The sequence below is a fragment of the Taudactylus pleione genome, unplaced genomic scaffold, assembly GCF_031769625.1.
Source record: "Taudactylus pleione unplaced genomic scaffold, aTauple2 ptg000121l, whole genome shotgun sequence".
NCBI lineage: Eukaryota > Metazoa > Chordata > Amphibia > Anura > Myobatrachidae > Taudactylus > Taudactylus pleione.
In genome coordinates this window covers 15,446,572-15,462,141 of record NW_028284523.1, presented here as the reverse complement: position 1 = coordinate 15,462,141, position 15,570 = coordinate 15,446,572, and positions in this window count along the sequence as shown.

The window sequence follows — 15,570 nt, the reverse complement described above, 5'->3', positions numbered from 1 at the left end:
GGGTAGAAATCATGTAATCAGGAAGTGTTGACTGATCAGCTGGTGGGCAGAAATGTGGGCAAAGAGAATGATGAGTCTTGCAGGAGCTGAGAATTCAGCTTCAATTTGAAATCCTCATTATGATAGCTTAGAAAGCAAGGTATTTTTGATTAGCAACCTCCATAGACACAACACAGTAGGAAGTAGAATTGATTCTGAGACAACAGCGCAGCAACACATATCCACAAATCCTTTTAGCAATGCACATGTTCATGCATCAGCACAAACCATGCAAAATAGCAATGGCATCACAATGGACAACTCTGCTCTTATATCGGAGCTACTGTCACTACCGGAATGGGACCTGTGCCATTTGAACCTAGACCTATCCTTTGCCCTCTTAGCTCAGATGAGGAAATATAGTCATCTGTAGAAATGGTCAAGAGGAAGCTGACTGACTCAAGAAGCCATGCGCCAACATATACTAACCCATTGGAAGGGCCAGACAAGTTGCCCCAACACAAATCATCGACAAAGCACCATGTTCACCAAACAGCACTCCAGCAGCGAGATCTGCCCCCCAAAAAATAAGTGAACAAGGCACAGAATATGGAAGAAAAAGCTGCTATAGAAGGCAGAATGCTAGGGACCTCACTAGGGCCAGTGGAACTGCAGCACAGGACATTCATAAAGCTCACAAAAGTTTTCCAGTATAGAGGGAAAGGGCAGCCTGCAGTTGTTCTTGAGATACACAATCCTAAAGAAACAGCAGCGGACTGCACTGCCAAAAATGGAGCCATTGCACTTTGTAGTATGACCATTGCATTGGGAGCCGCCAGTGGATCTAGTGGAGACTAGGCAGGCTGGGAAGCCATAAATGGTAAGTTAAAATGCTTTGCAGCAGGCGGAATAGGCTCCTGTGCCAACCCGAATGAAAAAAGCTGAGAATGTCACATCATATCTGTTGTGCTAAAGGAGCCACAAATGGTCCACATGGAGCAGGCAACAAGGAACTAGCTACAGTCCCTAGGGGGAGGGTTAAGATTAGGCTGCGGGGGGAGGGTTAGGTTTATGTTGCAGGAAGGAGGGTTAGGTTTAGGCTGTGGGGGGGCAGTATTAGGTTTAGGCTGCAGGTAGGGAAGGTTAGGGTTAGGGGTAGGGTTAGGATACTTACCTGGAGGTGTTGGTATCCTAACCCTGTCGGTATGTCTGCATTGGGTTTCTGACTGGCGGGATCCCAAGTGCCAACATCCAACCCACTTACACTCCACTTGTAAAAAAAATATATTATGACAAGAATTTGAAGTGTATTTGTATCAAATCTTTTAATAGAGGAGAGTCCCTTATTTAAAAAAAAACAAACATGATCTCTTGTAGTTTTTTACCGGTGATCAAACAGTGACACCCAATGCTTTAGAAAGTGTTAAGAAATCAAAAGATAGGTGAGTTCTAATGTTGTCTTTGTTTCAAAATGCTATGCCTTGATGACCATATTACTTCTATACACTTTGGGGGTCATTCAGACCCACTCGCGAGCGGCAGTACGCTTGCAAGTGGGTCGATGTTCCCCACTGCGCATGCGCACGACGGAGTGAGCTCCATCATGCGCATGCGCGAGACTCGGCGAGCAAAGGACTTTCCTTCGCTCGGAGTCTCACATCAAAGGGGGCGTGCTGTCGATGTTGATTGACAGCAAGCCCCCTTTGGTGGGCGTGCCGGGGGCATGCCTGCCAGATGGAGGCATTCCTATGGGAACGCCTACCGTCTGAAGCCGGCCCCACTGACATCACTAGTGATGTCAGTGGGAGTGATTTTGGCTCTGATAGAGCCAAAATCACTCCAGGGCTTGCAGTTGAGAAACCCGACCACAGGGTTTCACTCGCAAGTCCGATGGTCGCGATGGTCAAGACCATCGCGACCATCTTGTTGGACGCTCGTATATGCTGTGGGTGGTGACCCACAGCTATATGAGCGTCCAGGAGGACACTCCATTTTAATGGAGGTGGGCCCTGATTCAGAGCGAGCGCTCTGGTCAGAGCATCCGGCTCTGAATCAGGGCCTTTATGCATTTCATTGAACCAGGTAAAAGAAGAAATTTAAATGCACTTTCACTATAAAAAATATCAGTAGAATTCAGCTAGAATCCAGCTCTTTGTAGTTCTGGAAACGTGTATTAATGTCAAAACAGTAACCGTGAAATAATTCATGGTGGTGTTAAAAAAGAAAAAGATATGTTTGTTTTTAATTCACTTTCTTGTAATTTTAATAGAAAAAAAATACATTGTTGGTTTGAGGAAAAATAAGTAATTTAATTTTCAGGAAATGTAAAGTCTTCTGAATAAAAAAAAAATATTGGAACGAGATAAGTCCATAAAGTGACAAAAGAGGCTCAGGAGTTATTAAGGAAAGAAAACAGATACCTTTCTCGATTACAGGGAGAGATAGACTTCTCATTAAAACATTATACAGTTGAACTAAACCCATGGAATACAGTTGAGATATTTTTGAAGCCTTTATATATGAGCTATACTGAGCAATCAGTGTTAATTTAGTTATATTCTGTATGAATATATGTTACAAACTGCCATGCAATCTTTTCTTTTGGATCTTTGATCCTTCCTGATCCTTGGCTGAGTTATACTGCAGCAAAGTCCTATTATGTTTGCAATGATTTATCCTTGTCTTTTTCTGTACTATGCTGTAATCTTCATATTTATCCTTTATACTGTAACTTTAAAGCCATGGTCTGTGATATTAACCGATAATGCATTTTTAGTTTGGTAACCTGCCTAATTTTTTCAGTTCACTACTGTACAATTCTGTTATTCTGCTGTGCTGTTTCCAAGTGTATGTTACTTCACATGTCTATTCCTGTCTCTAATCAAATTCTGTATATCTGCACATCTTTCATGTACAAACATTGTAATAAAGCAGGCCCTAAATACACCAAGTTGAGCTACATTAGCACTGATATACTGTACAGTGTGCGTGTGTTTGCATTTGTAAAGGACCCATCATATGCTGGGTCACATCAGTTTTTCTGCTGCTCTGCCCCATTCCATTTACCAGGCATGCCAAGGGGGGGGGGGGTGTGGGTACCATTTACCCAGGCCCATGCATGTTGGAGGGGCCCAGCAGGGGACTGGGCCAGCTGATGAGGGGGTCAAATGTCTTCATTTGCAGTGTGCGGCACCACTACCTGGTGCTGAGCATAGAAATTCCAGAAATATATTTTTCTGGAGGGGGCCACCTGAATTTGGCAAAACCGCTCTCAGTACCCAGGCCCAGGCCCTGCGGCTGTCTTAATGGCACTATTACTCCCTGATCTGCCCCACCTGACCCCCTCTTTCTGCTGCTCTGCCCTGTTCCATCCACTGCTTTGTCAAACCCTTCACTCCTCTCTGTCCACTGCTCTGTCCAGACTTGCCCCCTCTCTGTTGACTGCTGTGTGCCACTCCACCCCCAGCTCTGTCCCACTAGTCTCCACTGTTCTGTCTCATCCCCCACTGCTCTGCCTCATTTGCTCCATCCCACCCCTCCATTCTGATTTTTGAGTTGTGGCATGTGTCCTGTTTCCCACTGTGGGAAAGACTTTTGCAGATTTCTATATAAAATAGTTTGACTGTGTGAAATGTAAGGCTTATTTGGAGGAATCAGTTTCAGGTCTTTATGTCTTGACATAGCCAGTTAGGTGGCCATAAAGTTTCACAAAGCAATTCTGAAAAATGCCTCCTGGTATATTCCCCATTTTACCACTGTAGCTGTAAATTGGTGCTAATGAGAGGACTAATCAAAAATAACCTTTACCAGGTAACAGCAATTTGGTCTGAACTCTGACCCCTCCCACCAGCATCAGTGAGGTCATTACTCGAGAGTTCTGACACCTACTGAGAAAGAGAGAGACAGGATGGACAGCTACATATTATATACTAGTATAATGGACCTGGCATATTGCGGGTCACCTTAGTCTCTTCCCTCCCCCCACTCAGCCACACCCTTCACTCTGATTGGCCCTGCCCACTTTCTGATGTTTTCCACCACCAGATCCAATGTGACTCCATCCATCCCCTTCACAGTAACAGCTCTGTCCCACCCCCCATCACTTTGTTGCAAACCTCTTGTGCCACCCTGCCCCAACACTCATAATCTGGCAGCAAGTCCTCCTCCCCTAAGCTTTTCCCATCTCCCTTACAGTGGAAGAGATTCGGTCACATGCCCTGGCTTTTACTGTATGCTTATTGAGAAGATGGGGCAGAATTTCTGCATATATATATATATATATATATATATATATATATATTTCATAGACAAAAAACATTGATTCCGTTTGGTTATTCATTCTAAAAAGTTTATTCATATATGCTCTTTGGAGGAATACTAATACACCAATTTACATTATAATATTTTTTTAATAGCATCAGTTTATGTATGTGACACTAATATTTGAAATATGTTTTTTATTGATATATTTGAAATAACTTAAGTATGGAATAAAAGAGTTCCCATATTTTTATATATTAACTGTGTCTTGGAATTTTTACTTTCTGCCATAATAAGCCATATCTATATTAGCGCATTACCACCTTGGGTTATTTTATGCAGCATCGAGCAACAGTTCTACCCGTCGATGCTAAATTTCAGCTGGGTATGTCCAATAGCTATTGAGATGTAGTCCCTTAAACACCATGCCCCCTCTCAGGAATTCTCTATGGGGTAATTCAGTTTTTTTCAATTCAGCCTTAATATAAGAGCACAACTGTGCCCATATATATATATATATATATATATATATAAAATGTTTACACTAAATTCAAAATGTAATTAAGATTGTAATCAATAAATCAATATAATACCGATATCTTCATATTTGTAGTTCAGTCATTTTAGATGTTTGTTATTGTAGTCTATTACTCTCTAGCAGTATCATCTCATTCAACTGATTAGCTTCTTAAGTGTTTTCATTCTTAAAACAAAAAAATAATGCTATTATCACTGGATTGATTAATGTTTCTCATATGTAGTTGTGTTATGGTTCTCGCACGGTTGTGTAAGACCTCTAAGAGCCAAGGAGAGGATCTTCTACCAATTACAGCCACCCATTGTTCCCTTAGTGATTTATACTCACAATTGTACTTAGGTGGCCACCTGGATTTAAGCCTCCAGCAGTAGAGGCTTACACAACCGATGAGAGACCACAGAACTGCTGACTAAAAACAAGGAAGAGCTGAGGAGTGGCAGTCCTTCTACTACTGGAACTAGCTGGAGTAAGGCTGCAGGCAGATGGTTATTTGTACAGATGTGAAGGACAAGGTTCCCTAGCAACGGCAGATGATGAAGGTCAAAGGTACGTCTTGGGACTATGGTGCAGCTAGGTTGTCAGGCAAGAAGCGGCTAGTCAATGAATAGAAGCCGGGGAGCAGGAGTGATCTGGACTGTGGTACTGCAGGATTTACAGACAAGGACTTGACAGGCATGACAACCGATGCAGCAGGACCGCGTTACAGGCTATGACAGGACAGACAGGAAATGCACTATAATGTGGCTGGGCCACTGGCTGAAGTAACAGACTAGGTTCATGGTTGCGGCCTTGTGGGCTGACATGTGACAGGAAAAACACGGCGTGGCCTTGAAGGCCAGGGTATGACAGGAACAGCATGGAGCGACCATGAGGGCCGAGATGTGTCTGGATCAACATGGAGCAGCCTTGAGGGTTGAGGTGTGGCCATGCGGGCCGAGGTACGACAAGCCACTGACTGAGCAGACAGGAGAACACAGGTCTGGTTGGGACACAGGCTGGAGGCAGTGAGGCTGAGAACACTGCTGGTTTCATTCGGCTGAACACAGGTTGACGCAGCTAGACTGGGTTGCGGTATAGAAATGCCATGGGCTGTGGAGAGGTAGGCCATGGCTGCAGAACTCATTGCTCTGGGCAGCTGCAAAGACGTAGACATAGTTCCAGCTGTCTGCAACAACCGGAACTGGAATCAAAGCATGATGCAGCATCCCAGTTGCCTAATATGGCTGGGACCTGCCACCAAGATTATCCACTGCCGTGGATCATAACAAGTTTCAAAGGTAATTTGCTTCTAATAATACATTTATTATTGGAACCACATTACTACCTTGTAATGCTGGATTTGCTCCACAAAAAATATGGAATATTTTTAATATACAGTAACATTAGAAATGTTATGCCTAGTGTAATTGATAGATTAATTAGTGATGCTTATATGTTATCCCTTGTATTAAGTAAAAACAAATACTGTATATTGATTACATTTAGATTTATTTTGGAACCATCAAACTGAATCATTATGTCTTTAAGATGGCTTCTTTTAATATCAATAAACATTTATTTATGTGCCTTAAAAAAATATTTGGAATGCTTACATATTGCACACATACAAAATACATTATAAACGTCAGCTGAACAGAAGAATATTTTTTTATGATATAATTTATTTAAGACATTTGTGTTTACATATAAGAACATATTTATCAGTGTACTTTTGCACCCAATCCTCTGAAAACAGCCATTATGAAATTATATTTTACTGGGACATTTTGATAAAAATGACAAATAGGCCCCTTATTTCAAAATATTTGTCTGCCACTTTTGTGTGGGCCACCTTTTCTCAAGCTTGATATTACAGCAAGTTGCTTAATATTAATACTTTAATTATTCTTTATTTCAATCTGACGATAATGAATCAAAGTTTAAACATATGTAATCAACCATTTCACCAACTTATTAAGATAAATGGCAACACTCTAGCCTTGGAACTGGTTCATGACTGTACATCCCAGTAATTACATCAAACTGTTTATATTGCCTTACTCTTGATCCTGTTCATTACTGAGTAGTGGAACTTGATTTTTCTTACTCTGACCTCACTCTTGATGTAGATTACTCTTACTTCCTTTACTGGTTATGATTTGTGTCTCCATCTACTTACACTATTGAATTTAATTCCAGAACCTGAGTCATTTATCTTTACTAATAGTATCCTCCAGAACTCTAGGCTTTGGAATCCTCTAGTGTACTCATTTTGAAAGAGATCAGTACTGTAATTTCTGAAATTATCACTATTGCTGTACTAACAGATCCAATGTACATTTTATATTTTGTATATATTAGTTGTAAAAATATAAGAGACCTATATGAGACTTTAAAGACTACTAAAAGTCTCCCTGGTTACAAAATAGAATAGTGAAAATATACAAGTAAAAATAAATGTAGCATATTTTTGCCTAAGTAACTCTTCAAGACCTTGATTATTAGATAATTTGTGTCACTATGCCCGCAGAATTACTCTAATGCATTCTAGGCTGTTTTCTTATGTTATTCTAAATATGTAAAAGTATCCATGGAAACATGTAATTTGTGATAATTTTTGCCTCTTTTTCTAAGGTACTAGATTTAAAAAAAAATGTAAACAAATTTCAGAAATAACTAGAATTCCAGGTGGGGGAAAAAGCTATAACATTTTGATAGACAACAGAATAAAAAAAAACTATTAATGAGGTGTACTGTATGCAGTGTAAAACCATAACAAAATAATACTTCTGGTCATAGAGATATAAAACAACTCTTTTTGAGAGAGAAAAAGTAAAGCTTTTGATAATATTTTGTTGCTTTTTACATAATTTGTCATATACTGAAAAAATACTGAACTTCATTACTAACACATTCTTTAACCTCTTTAAGTAATTGTATATTACAAATTTGTGTGTATTTTGTTAATAGCTAAGAAAGTTAATGCATGAATAGTTTTACACCTTTTAGCTTAGAATTTAATTGAGCTCTAAAAAGTGATGAGTCTTGAATGGAATACATTGTTTTGGGAATATATGATAAAGCTGCAGATTTATAAAAGAAAATTATGACTTCATCTCAAGGTCATATTTCATGACATTGGTAGAATTGCTTCTCTAAAAAAAGATGAATGAGATATTGCAAGAGCATGGATTTAGTTTGGTTAATTATTTTGTTCGAAGGAAAAGTACAGTTCTTTCCATATACAGGTAAATTAATATCTGACTCTATCTAAGAAATAATACTTCAAGTGTGCCCACGATTTAACAAAAATCCAGCAAAGTGATAATGCTGCTCCACTTTATACATTCTGAGTTATTTGTCACTGTATGTCCTTGTCGTATGCTCTTATTAGACTTGAATCAGCTGTGCCATACAGGAAGAGGACACGGTATTCAATAAAACATTATATACATTGAATTCCTTATGCAAGATAACGTAAAGCTTAAATCATCAATAGGATTAACCACTTTCTGCAGCAAATTACAGACAGTGAGGAAACAGGATTAAGGCATTTTCAAGCCAAGTAGTAATCTTCTCAGCATTGCAAAGCACAAAGTCTGCACACTGCATCCTCCACTGCAATAAAGTGTATTTCAGCATACTAATAAACCATGAAAAGCCCAACAAATATAGCTAATACATTTCTGTGCAGCATCCTCAGCAATGCTGTCATGTCCCTGGGAAATATTGCTGCTGATGCAACAGCAAGTGGTGATGTAGAAAAAAATGCCCTCATTTATTTTATTGAGTTATATGATTTTTATTAAGTGGAGACTCAAATAATCATTACTATTTATGAAGTCTTTATTTTATCTACCAGATAAAAGAAAAAAAGAGGAAATATAAATTGTTTTAAGATACCATTGCATTTTGAACAAAAACTTAGATACACATAGCAAAATAAAAATTAAAAACTGGATAAAATTGTATTGTAGCTGAAAATAAGTTATTTATTACCAGAAATGTAGATTTACAAAATGCAGTAACATAACAGGAAAACATTTTAGAAGAAAGGAGGTAGAGGAAGAAGTGGAAAAGGAGGAGGAGGACAAGGAGGAGGAAGAAGTGGAAGAGAAGGAGGACAAGGTGGAGGAAGATGAGGACGAGAAGGAGGAGGGAAAACATGAAGAGGAAGGGCAACATTATTTTTTCAAACTGACAAAATGCTAGAGAGACATAGCCTCCTCAAAATGCTTTCCATCATAGGTTATTGTATATCCAATTGGCGTTGTACACCCGGATTTTGCTCTGATCACCACTCTGATTGATATGCTTTTTTTAACATGTTTATGGTACACCTTCATATTTATTCTATTCAAATAAAACTTGTAGGCACTATGCAGCACCCCATTTTTCTTGATGTATTCTAAATAATCTATTCCCATGAAGATTCGGGTATTTTAAAGGGGTGTAGCAGATATATTAAAATGTTGGTGTTTTGTTGAAAAAGGTTGGTCAGTAAATATTTGCCAGCTCATAAACTGCTTTAGACATTTACATTTATCTTATCAAAATCACATATCTACTATGGCTATATGGATTTCTGTATTTGTTTTGTACATAGATTGGGTAATTTTTTTACACTATTTTATGTTTCTGCAAGATCAAATGGGATAAAATTGTGAAGGTAAAGCTGTCATAACACTAAAGCATTTGATGTCTATTGATTTTCTATCACCTGACCCATCATAAAATCACAATATTATAGATTGAGATGCATGAGAAGGCATATGTGTCTTATTTTCTCCTAAATCAGGAGTAATGAGGATATGGTGCAGCTCTTACATTTAATCAAAGTCAGCTTAAAAAGTTGAGGCTAATCAGAATCCTACTATACTCCTTAAATATTGCAGAAGCTGCAGAATTCTTATTATATTTCCATTTATAAATTGTGCATTTCCTAAGATTTATTTCTAGTCCACCCTCTTTTTCCTAGCCTATTAATCCCTTCTAAAGGGGCAAATTAAAGTACAAAGGCAATTGATTGCAGCAATCGTGCAATTTGCAATCGATGGTGTATAAAAATCTTTCCCTTTTTCAATCGATTGCAGATTGCAGAATTGCCACAATCGATTGAAATAGGGAAATATTTTTATACACAATCGATTGTAAATTGCACGATTGCTGCAATCAATTCCTGAAGTACTGTACGGGGGCCTTTACGCTGGTGCAAGCAGAAATAAGTGTGGGTTGAATCACTAATACCTCTTTTCCACCAAAAACCCAGGCCCGACTCGGGTCTTTGGATATGATTCCAACCCAGGTCAGACCCCATTTACACTACACCTTCGATATGGGTTACTCCCAGGTCAGCCCTGTTCCCACTAAACCCAGGTCTGCCCTGCTAAACCTGTGAGGTCATAAAAAGTGGGAGGTGACTGCTCCATAACCACTATTTTAGGCATGACCCAGGTCGGATAACCTGGTTGCATCGTTTACACTGCACCATTACCTGGGTCCATCCAGGGTCCAACCCTCATAGCTACCTGGGTTGGATTCCTGGGTCACTTGACCAGGGTTATTTTTCAGGGACCCTTTTACACTGAGCTGCAACCCAGGTAGACCCAGCAAAAACCCAGGTTTTTGCTCTGGTGTAAAAGGGGTATAATTGAATAGCACTGTAATTGAGAAAAGAGACACAACCCACGGTTAACTAAATCTTCCCCCTGGTGTCAATTTTCCTACAGTAGTATCCCTTGCTATATATATTTAATTTTTTAAACTTGTAACTGATGCAATAGGCTGTAGACATGGCAACACCAGCTACAAGGTAATGTTCCATTACTGAAAACTATGGGAAAAATAAGAAAATTACAATAAGCTGTGCATATTATATTCTAAAGGTAGAAAACAGCAGATACTGTGTAACAATTACAGTTATATTTCTTTCTTATTTTCTCTTTGATTGCATTCTGTTGGAAAACAAGGACATGTTGTGCACCTGGACAGACCATGTTGCAATGCAAGGAGTGCAAACACATTTATTTATTTTGCATGCATAAATCTCTCTGCCCCATCAGCAGTGCAACATGGTTTGCCAAGGTGCAATCTAAATTGATCTTTTTACTTTACTCCCACCACAGAGTCAGGCCCTCAGACCAGGGAGACTCCCTCTGTAAAACTGATGCTGACCAGTGAGAGTGGATAACAGCTACTATCTTATTAATTTATTTATACATGAAATTAAACTCTTTACATGGTCCAGAAGTCTTCAGAAAAGATAAGGGGTTATATTCTCAGTATTTCTGGGTGGAATTTACTTTAATAAACGGCAAAATGTTTTACATTCATTAAGAGTGAATTAAGGTTTCTGGTAAAATAAATTGTGTGTAATGTTTGATTGCTTCATGAAGTACCTGCCACCAATAACCAGTGTCATAGTCCTTACAATATGAGTTTTCCGACAATATGTCTTAAGAAATTACTGTAAATTACTTAATAAAACCTCATCTCAAATCTCTGGGAGCTAGTACAATATTTGTTATTAGTAGAGATGAGCGGGTTCGGATCTCAGAGATCCGAACCCAGCAGAATTTTGAGATCCGGGGCAAGAACCAAACGTGCGTTTGGTTCTACTGCCGGCCCCGGATCGCAAGCCAAGGCAAAACCATAGATACGAAATCTTGCGGCTCGCAAGCTTTCGTCTCTATGATCTATGTAGCATATAGGGACCATGCGGCGAACACCATTTCACTCCAGCTGTGGAGACTAAACAGGGAGGGTGGGTAGTGTAGGGCTGGGAGAGGTGCGGGTGCTGTGCTGTACAGTCTGCTGTGTCCTGGGCTGGTGCTGATCCATTCTGGGATGGTGCTGTGCTGTCTGCTGTGTCCATCTGGGCTGTTGCTGATCCATCTGGGCTGGTGCTGTGCTGTCTGCTGTGTCCATCTGAACTGGTGCTGTGCTGTCTGGTGCTGTGCTGTTTCCTGGGTGGGTGCTGATCCATTCTGGAATGGTGCTGTGCTGTCTGCTGTGTCCATCTGGGCTGTTGCTGATCCATCTGGGCTGGTGCTGTGCTGTCTGCTGCATCCATCTGGGCCCAAGTTCTGGACCCCCCAAAAAATATATATATTGTCAATTTATTTTCTGAGTGTGTGTGCATGTTAGGCTTACCCGCACGAGATACAGCAAGTTGCAACCTAGTGCTGCCCGACTCCAGTCATCGGTGCTTCGGGCCCAAGTTCTGGACCTGAAAAAAAATATATTTTCTTTTTTTGTCTAATATTTGTCTGTGTGTGTGTGTGCGTGTTAGGCTTAACCACACAAGATACAGCAAGTCAGCAATGCAGCCTAGTGCTGCCTGACTCCAGTTGTCATCAATCTGTGCTCTGGGCCCAAGTTCTGGACCTGATAAAAAAAAAATTGCCTATTTTCGTCTAATATTTGTCTGTGTGTGTGTGTGCGTGTTAGGTAACTGCACAAGATACAGCAAGTCAGCAACACAACCTAGCGCTGCCCACCTACAGTTTTCAAAATTGTCTTTTTTGTCTCATATTTGTCTGTGTGCGCACGACTGTATGTGTGTGAATTTTGTAACCGCACCTTGGATACACTATTGGTGCTTGTGACACTGCTTCAAGACCGCAGAAAATATGGAGGGCTGTCACATGGCAGGAGAGCAAGGCCAAGTACCACATGTTGTAGCTGCAGCCAGCAGTGCAAGGCCATCAACTTCCTCATCCTCTATGAAGGCCCATGCCCCAGGGCTTAAGTCACGTCATCGATATGGTAAAGCTTCTTTTACTGAAGTTAAGAAAAAAAAATGTGAAGGAAATTTGCCTTTAGATAAACAAAACAATGGCAATATGCTATTCACTACACGAAGTGGCAAGGAAAAGATAAGGCCTTGGTCTTTCTTTAGGAAGACTGCTGGTTCTGATTCTGTTAGCCCTTCTGCTTGTAGTAGTAGTGGTGGTGGCACCATTAAAAAATTGAAAGTTGTTAAGATGAGTAAGACAGCTCCAGAAAAACCAACTGTGTGCCTTGAGAAATCTAAATCACAAATCCCCGAGGAGAGTGCAAGTGTGTCCGCGGTTGCCATGTGTGAGCCAGACCTAAATACTAGTGTACTGGAGGATCCTCCAAGTTCCAACATTTGTGTTCCCCCTGTAAATGTGAGGAAAGGTAGTCAACATCTTGCAGACATAGTCATTGAGGATGCTTCTGTGGAATTGCACATGGTAGTTGAAGGTGCTAAGAATGATGAGGATGTTGATGATGAAGATGTTGGTGATGAGAATGTTGATGCTGAGGATGTCCTTTGTGTAATAACAGCTGTTGCCCATAGATTGAAAAAGCCAAAGCCCAATGTTGTCATGTAGGGCAAAATACAAAAAGATCCACTTCTCACGTGTGGAATTATTTCCACCCCAATCCAGTTGTCAAGCCATATATAAACATTGCCAAACAAAAGTGGGTAGAGCGAGGGACCTAAACCACCTAGGAATCTCCTCCTTGTTACGTCACTTGGAGCACAATTATCAAAATATGTGATTTTAGCTGTTTTTTATCTTTTTTAAGAAAAAATCCAGATTAAAAACAAAACATGGAGGTGAGGTTTTGGCAAAAACAATCCAGATCCCAAACCAGGGGAGATCCAGATCAAAACCAAAACCAATACCAAAACATGGGGGTCGGCGCACATCTCTAGTTATTAGTATAACCAGATGTTACACTTTTTACTTAACTCTTGCATTGAGCAAACTGTAAATAACCTACAGTAGTGAAACTGAGGAGGGATGGGCTGTCAGACAATGAGCCCTGCATGCTGGAAGTGCTGGGGCATCAGCAGGCGATCCAGGAAAGAGGGAACTGTGGATTATCTAATGGGGTAAATATATTTTATTTTATTTTTTTCTGGCAGAGCCAGGAGGAGTTGGGGCTGTGATAGAGCAATAATGGTAGGGCTTCTCATCCTTTTGACTCAGCATGGCTGTCCCTGCCCTAAATGGGTGGTCAAAGCAGTGTGCATTCCATTACAGGTAGCTTCATGTCTATCATGTCAGATCGTGGGCAGAAGAGACGGAGACCATTCTGGCTCACAATTAAAGGAACTTCCACCCTGAACAAATACAGCAGCACCACTGGTAAGGACAGAAGGTTGGGGCTTTGGAGGCAATCATTCTCCACCTCAGTGTCTCCATCTGTTGTGGTGTCATTTTTAAAAAAAATCTGCAAGATCTTTATACATAACAGTCCCCACAACCCTGAGATATGGTATTGGAGGATTAAGATATGTTCAGATGGTCTAGGGAATTGAACCAGACTTTATATTGCTTCCTTTGTAACATGAAAACATTACTCTTATTAACATGACTTTATTGCATGAAAAACTGAAACTGTACAAAACAGTGCAATCAAGCCAAAATCTCCTTATAGTTCACAGTTACAAGAGTACTCCATGTTGTGGCAGTTACAACAATGCACTCTGTATTATGTAACAGTTAATAGGATGTTCTCTATATTACATAGCAGTCACTAGGATGCTCCTTGTATTACTGTTAGTAGTGTTAATTATGATGTTTTTTTGTATTGCATAGTGGTCACTAGTATGGTGTGTATTGTGTGGCAGTAATTATGATGGCTTCAATACTGTATGCTGGTCACTATGATGCTCTCATTGACAGTCACTAAGGTGCTCTCTGTATTGTTTGGTGGTTATTAAGAGGTCCTCTGTATCACATGGAGGTCATTAAGATGTATTCTTATTGTATAGTATTCACTAGGATGACTCCGGTGTTGTTTGGTGGATACTAGGATCCTACCTGTATTTTATCTATGTCACTAAGCATCTTTTCTATAGGCCACTCCTACATTTAATTTGGTCTTCCTATTTTCATAATTTTTTCCAGGGCAACTTTTAGTTCCAATCTGCCCCTGAGGGGTACAAACTCACAGATCCCATATGTACACACACATATTGGGGAGAGAAAAAAAAACATACTACAAAAGGGAGGAAATATGCATTGTGCAGGGAAAACATACAGTAAAAACACAGATCAGAGATACCAGAACATAGTTTATACATTGTTTCTATCGAAAGTCTTCTAGTGCCCAAAAACCTTCATGATATAGTTTTGATATAGCCTATTGCTCATAGCTCAATTGGCATCAGGCAGAATGTGAAAGTGACTGTTAGACCACATAGATCAGTGATTTTCAACCTTTTCAACTAGAGGCACACCACACAAGATTTTAAAATTGCCAAGGCACACTATCCGGCTATGCGGTGTGCGTGACCAATGACCAATGAAAAAACATAAACATTAGCTCCCACATAAAAATATACACACATATTGGCATACACAGTACTGTGACACTCTACACAGAACAGGTGGTGTCAGCTGCACATGAGCAGTAGCACAGCAGTGATGATATCAGGTCAGAGGTTACACCTCCCACTTACTATGGGTCCTAGTGCCCAGCATGTATCGTAGAGAGAAGAAACAGTGCCAAAGTGCACTTCTCTCTAACAATAAGCAAGGTCCTTGTCTATACAAATTGTCATTCAGATTATTAAAATACAGTCCTCCCTGATTATGGTAGGATTTTGTATCAGGTATAAAAATCAGAGCACATTTTCATAGTATGGCATATAGTTTACAAAGCAGACTCTTAGTATTTTAATAAGTATTTAAAGCACGCCATTATTTTAGTAACAAGTTTAAGACATGAGATAGATTCACCAATTAGGATTGGTTGCTACCAGACTACCAATCTATTGGAAATTGTATGCAGGGCTTTTATTCTGGTGGATGGTTTAACACCCTTTACCC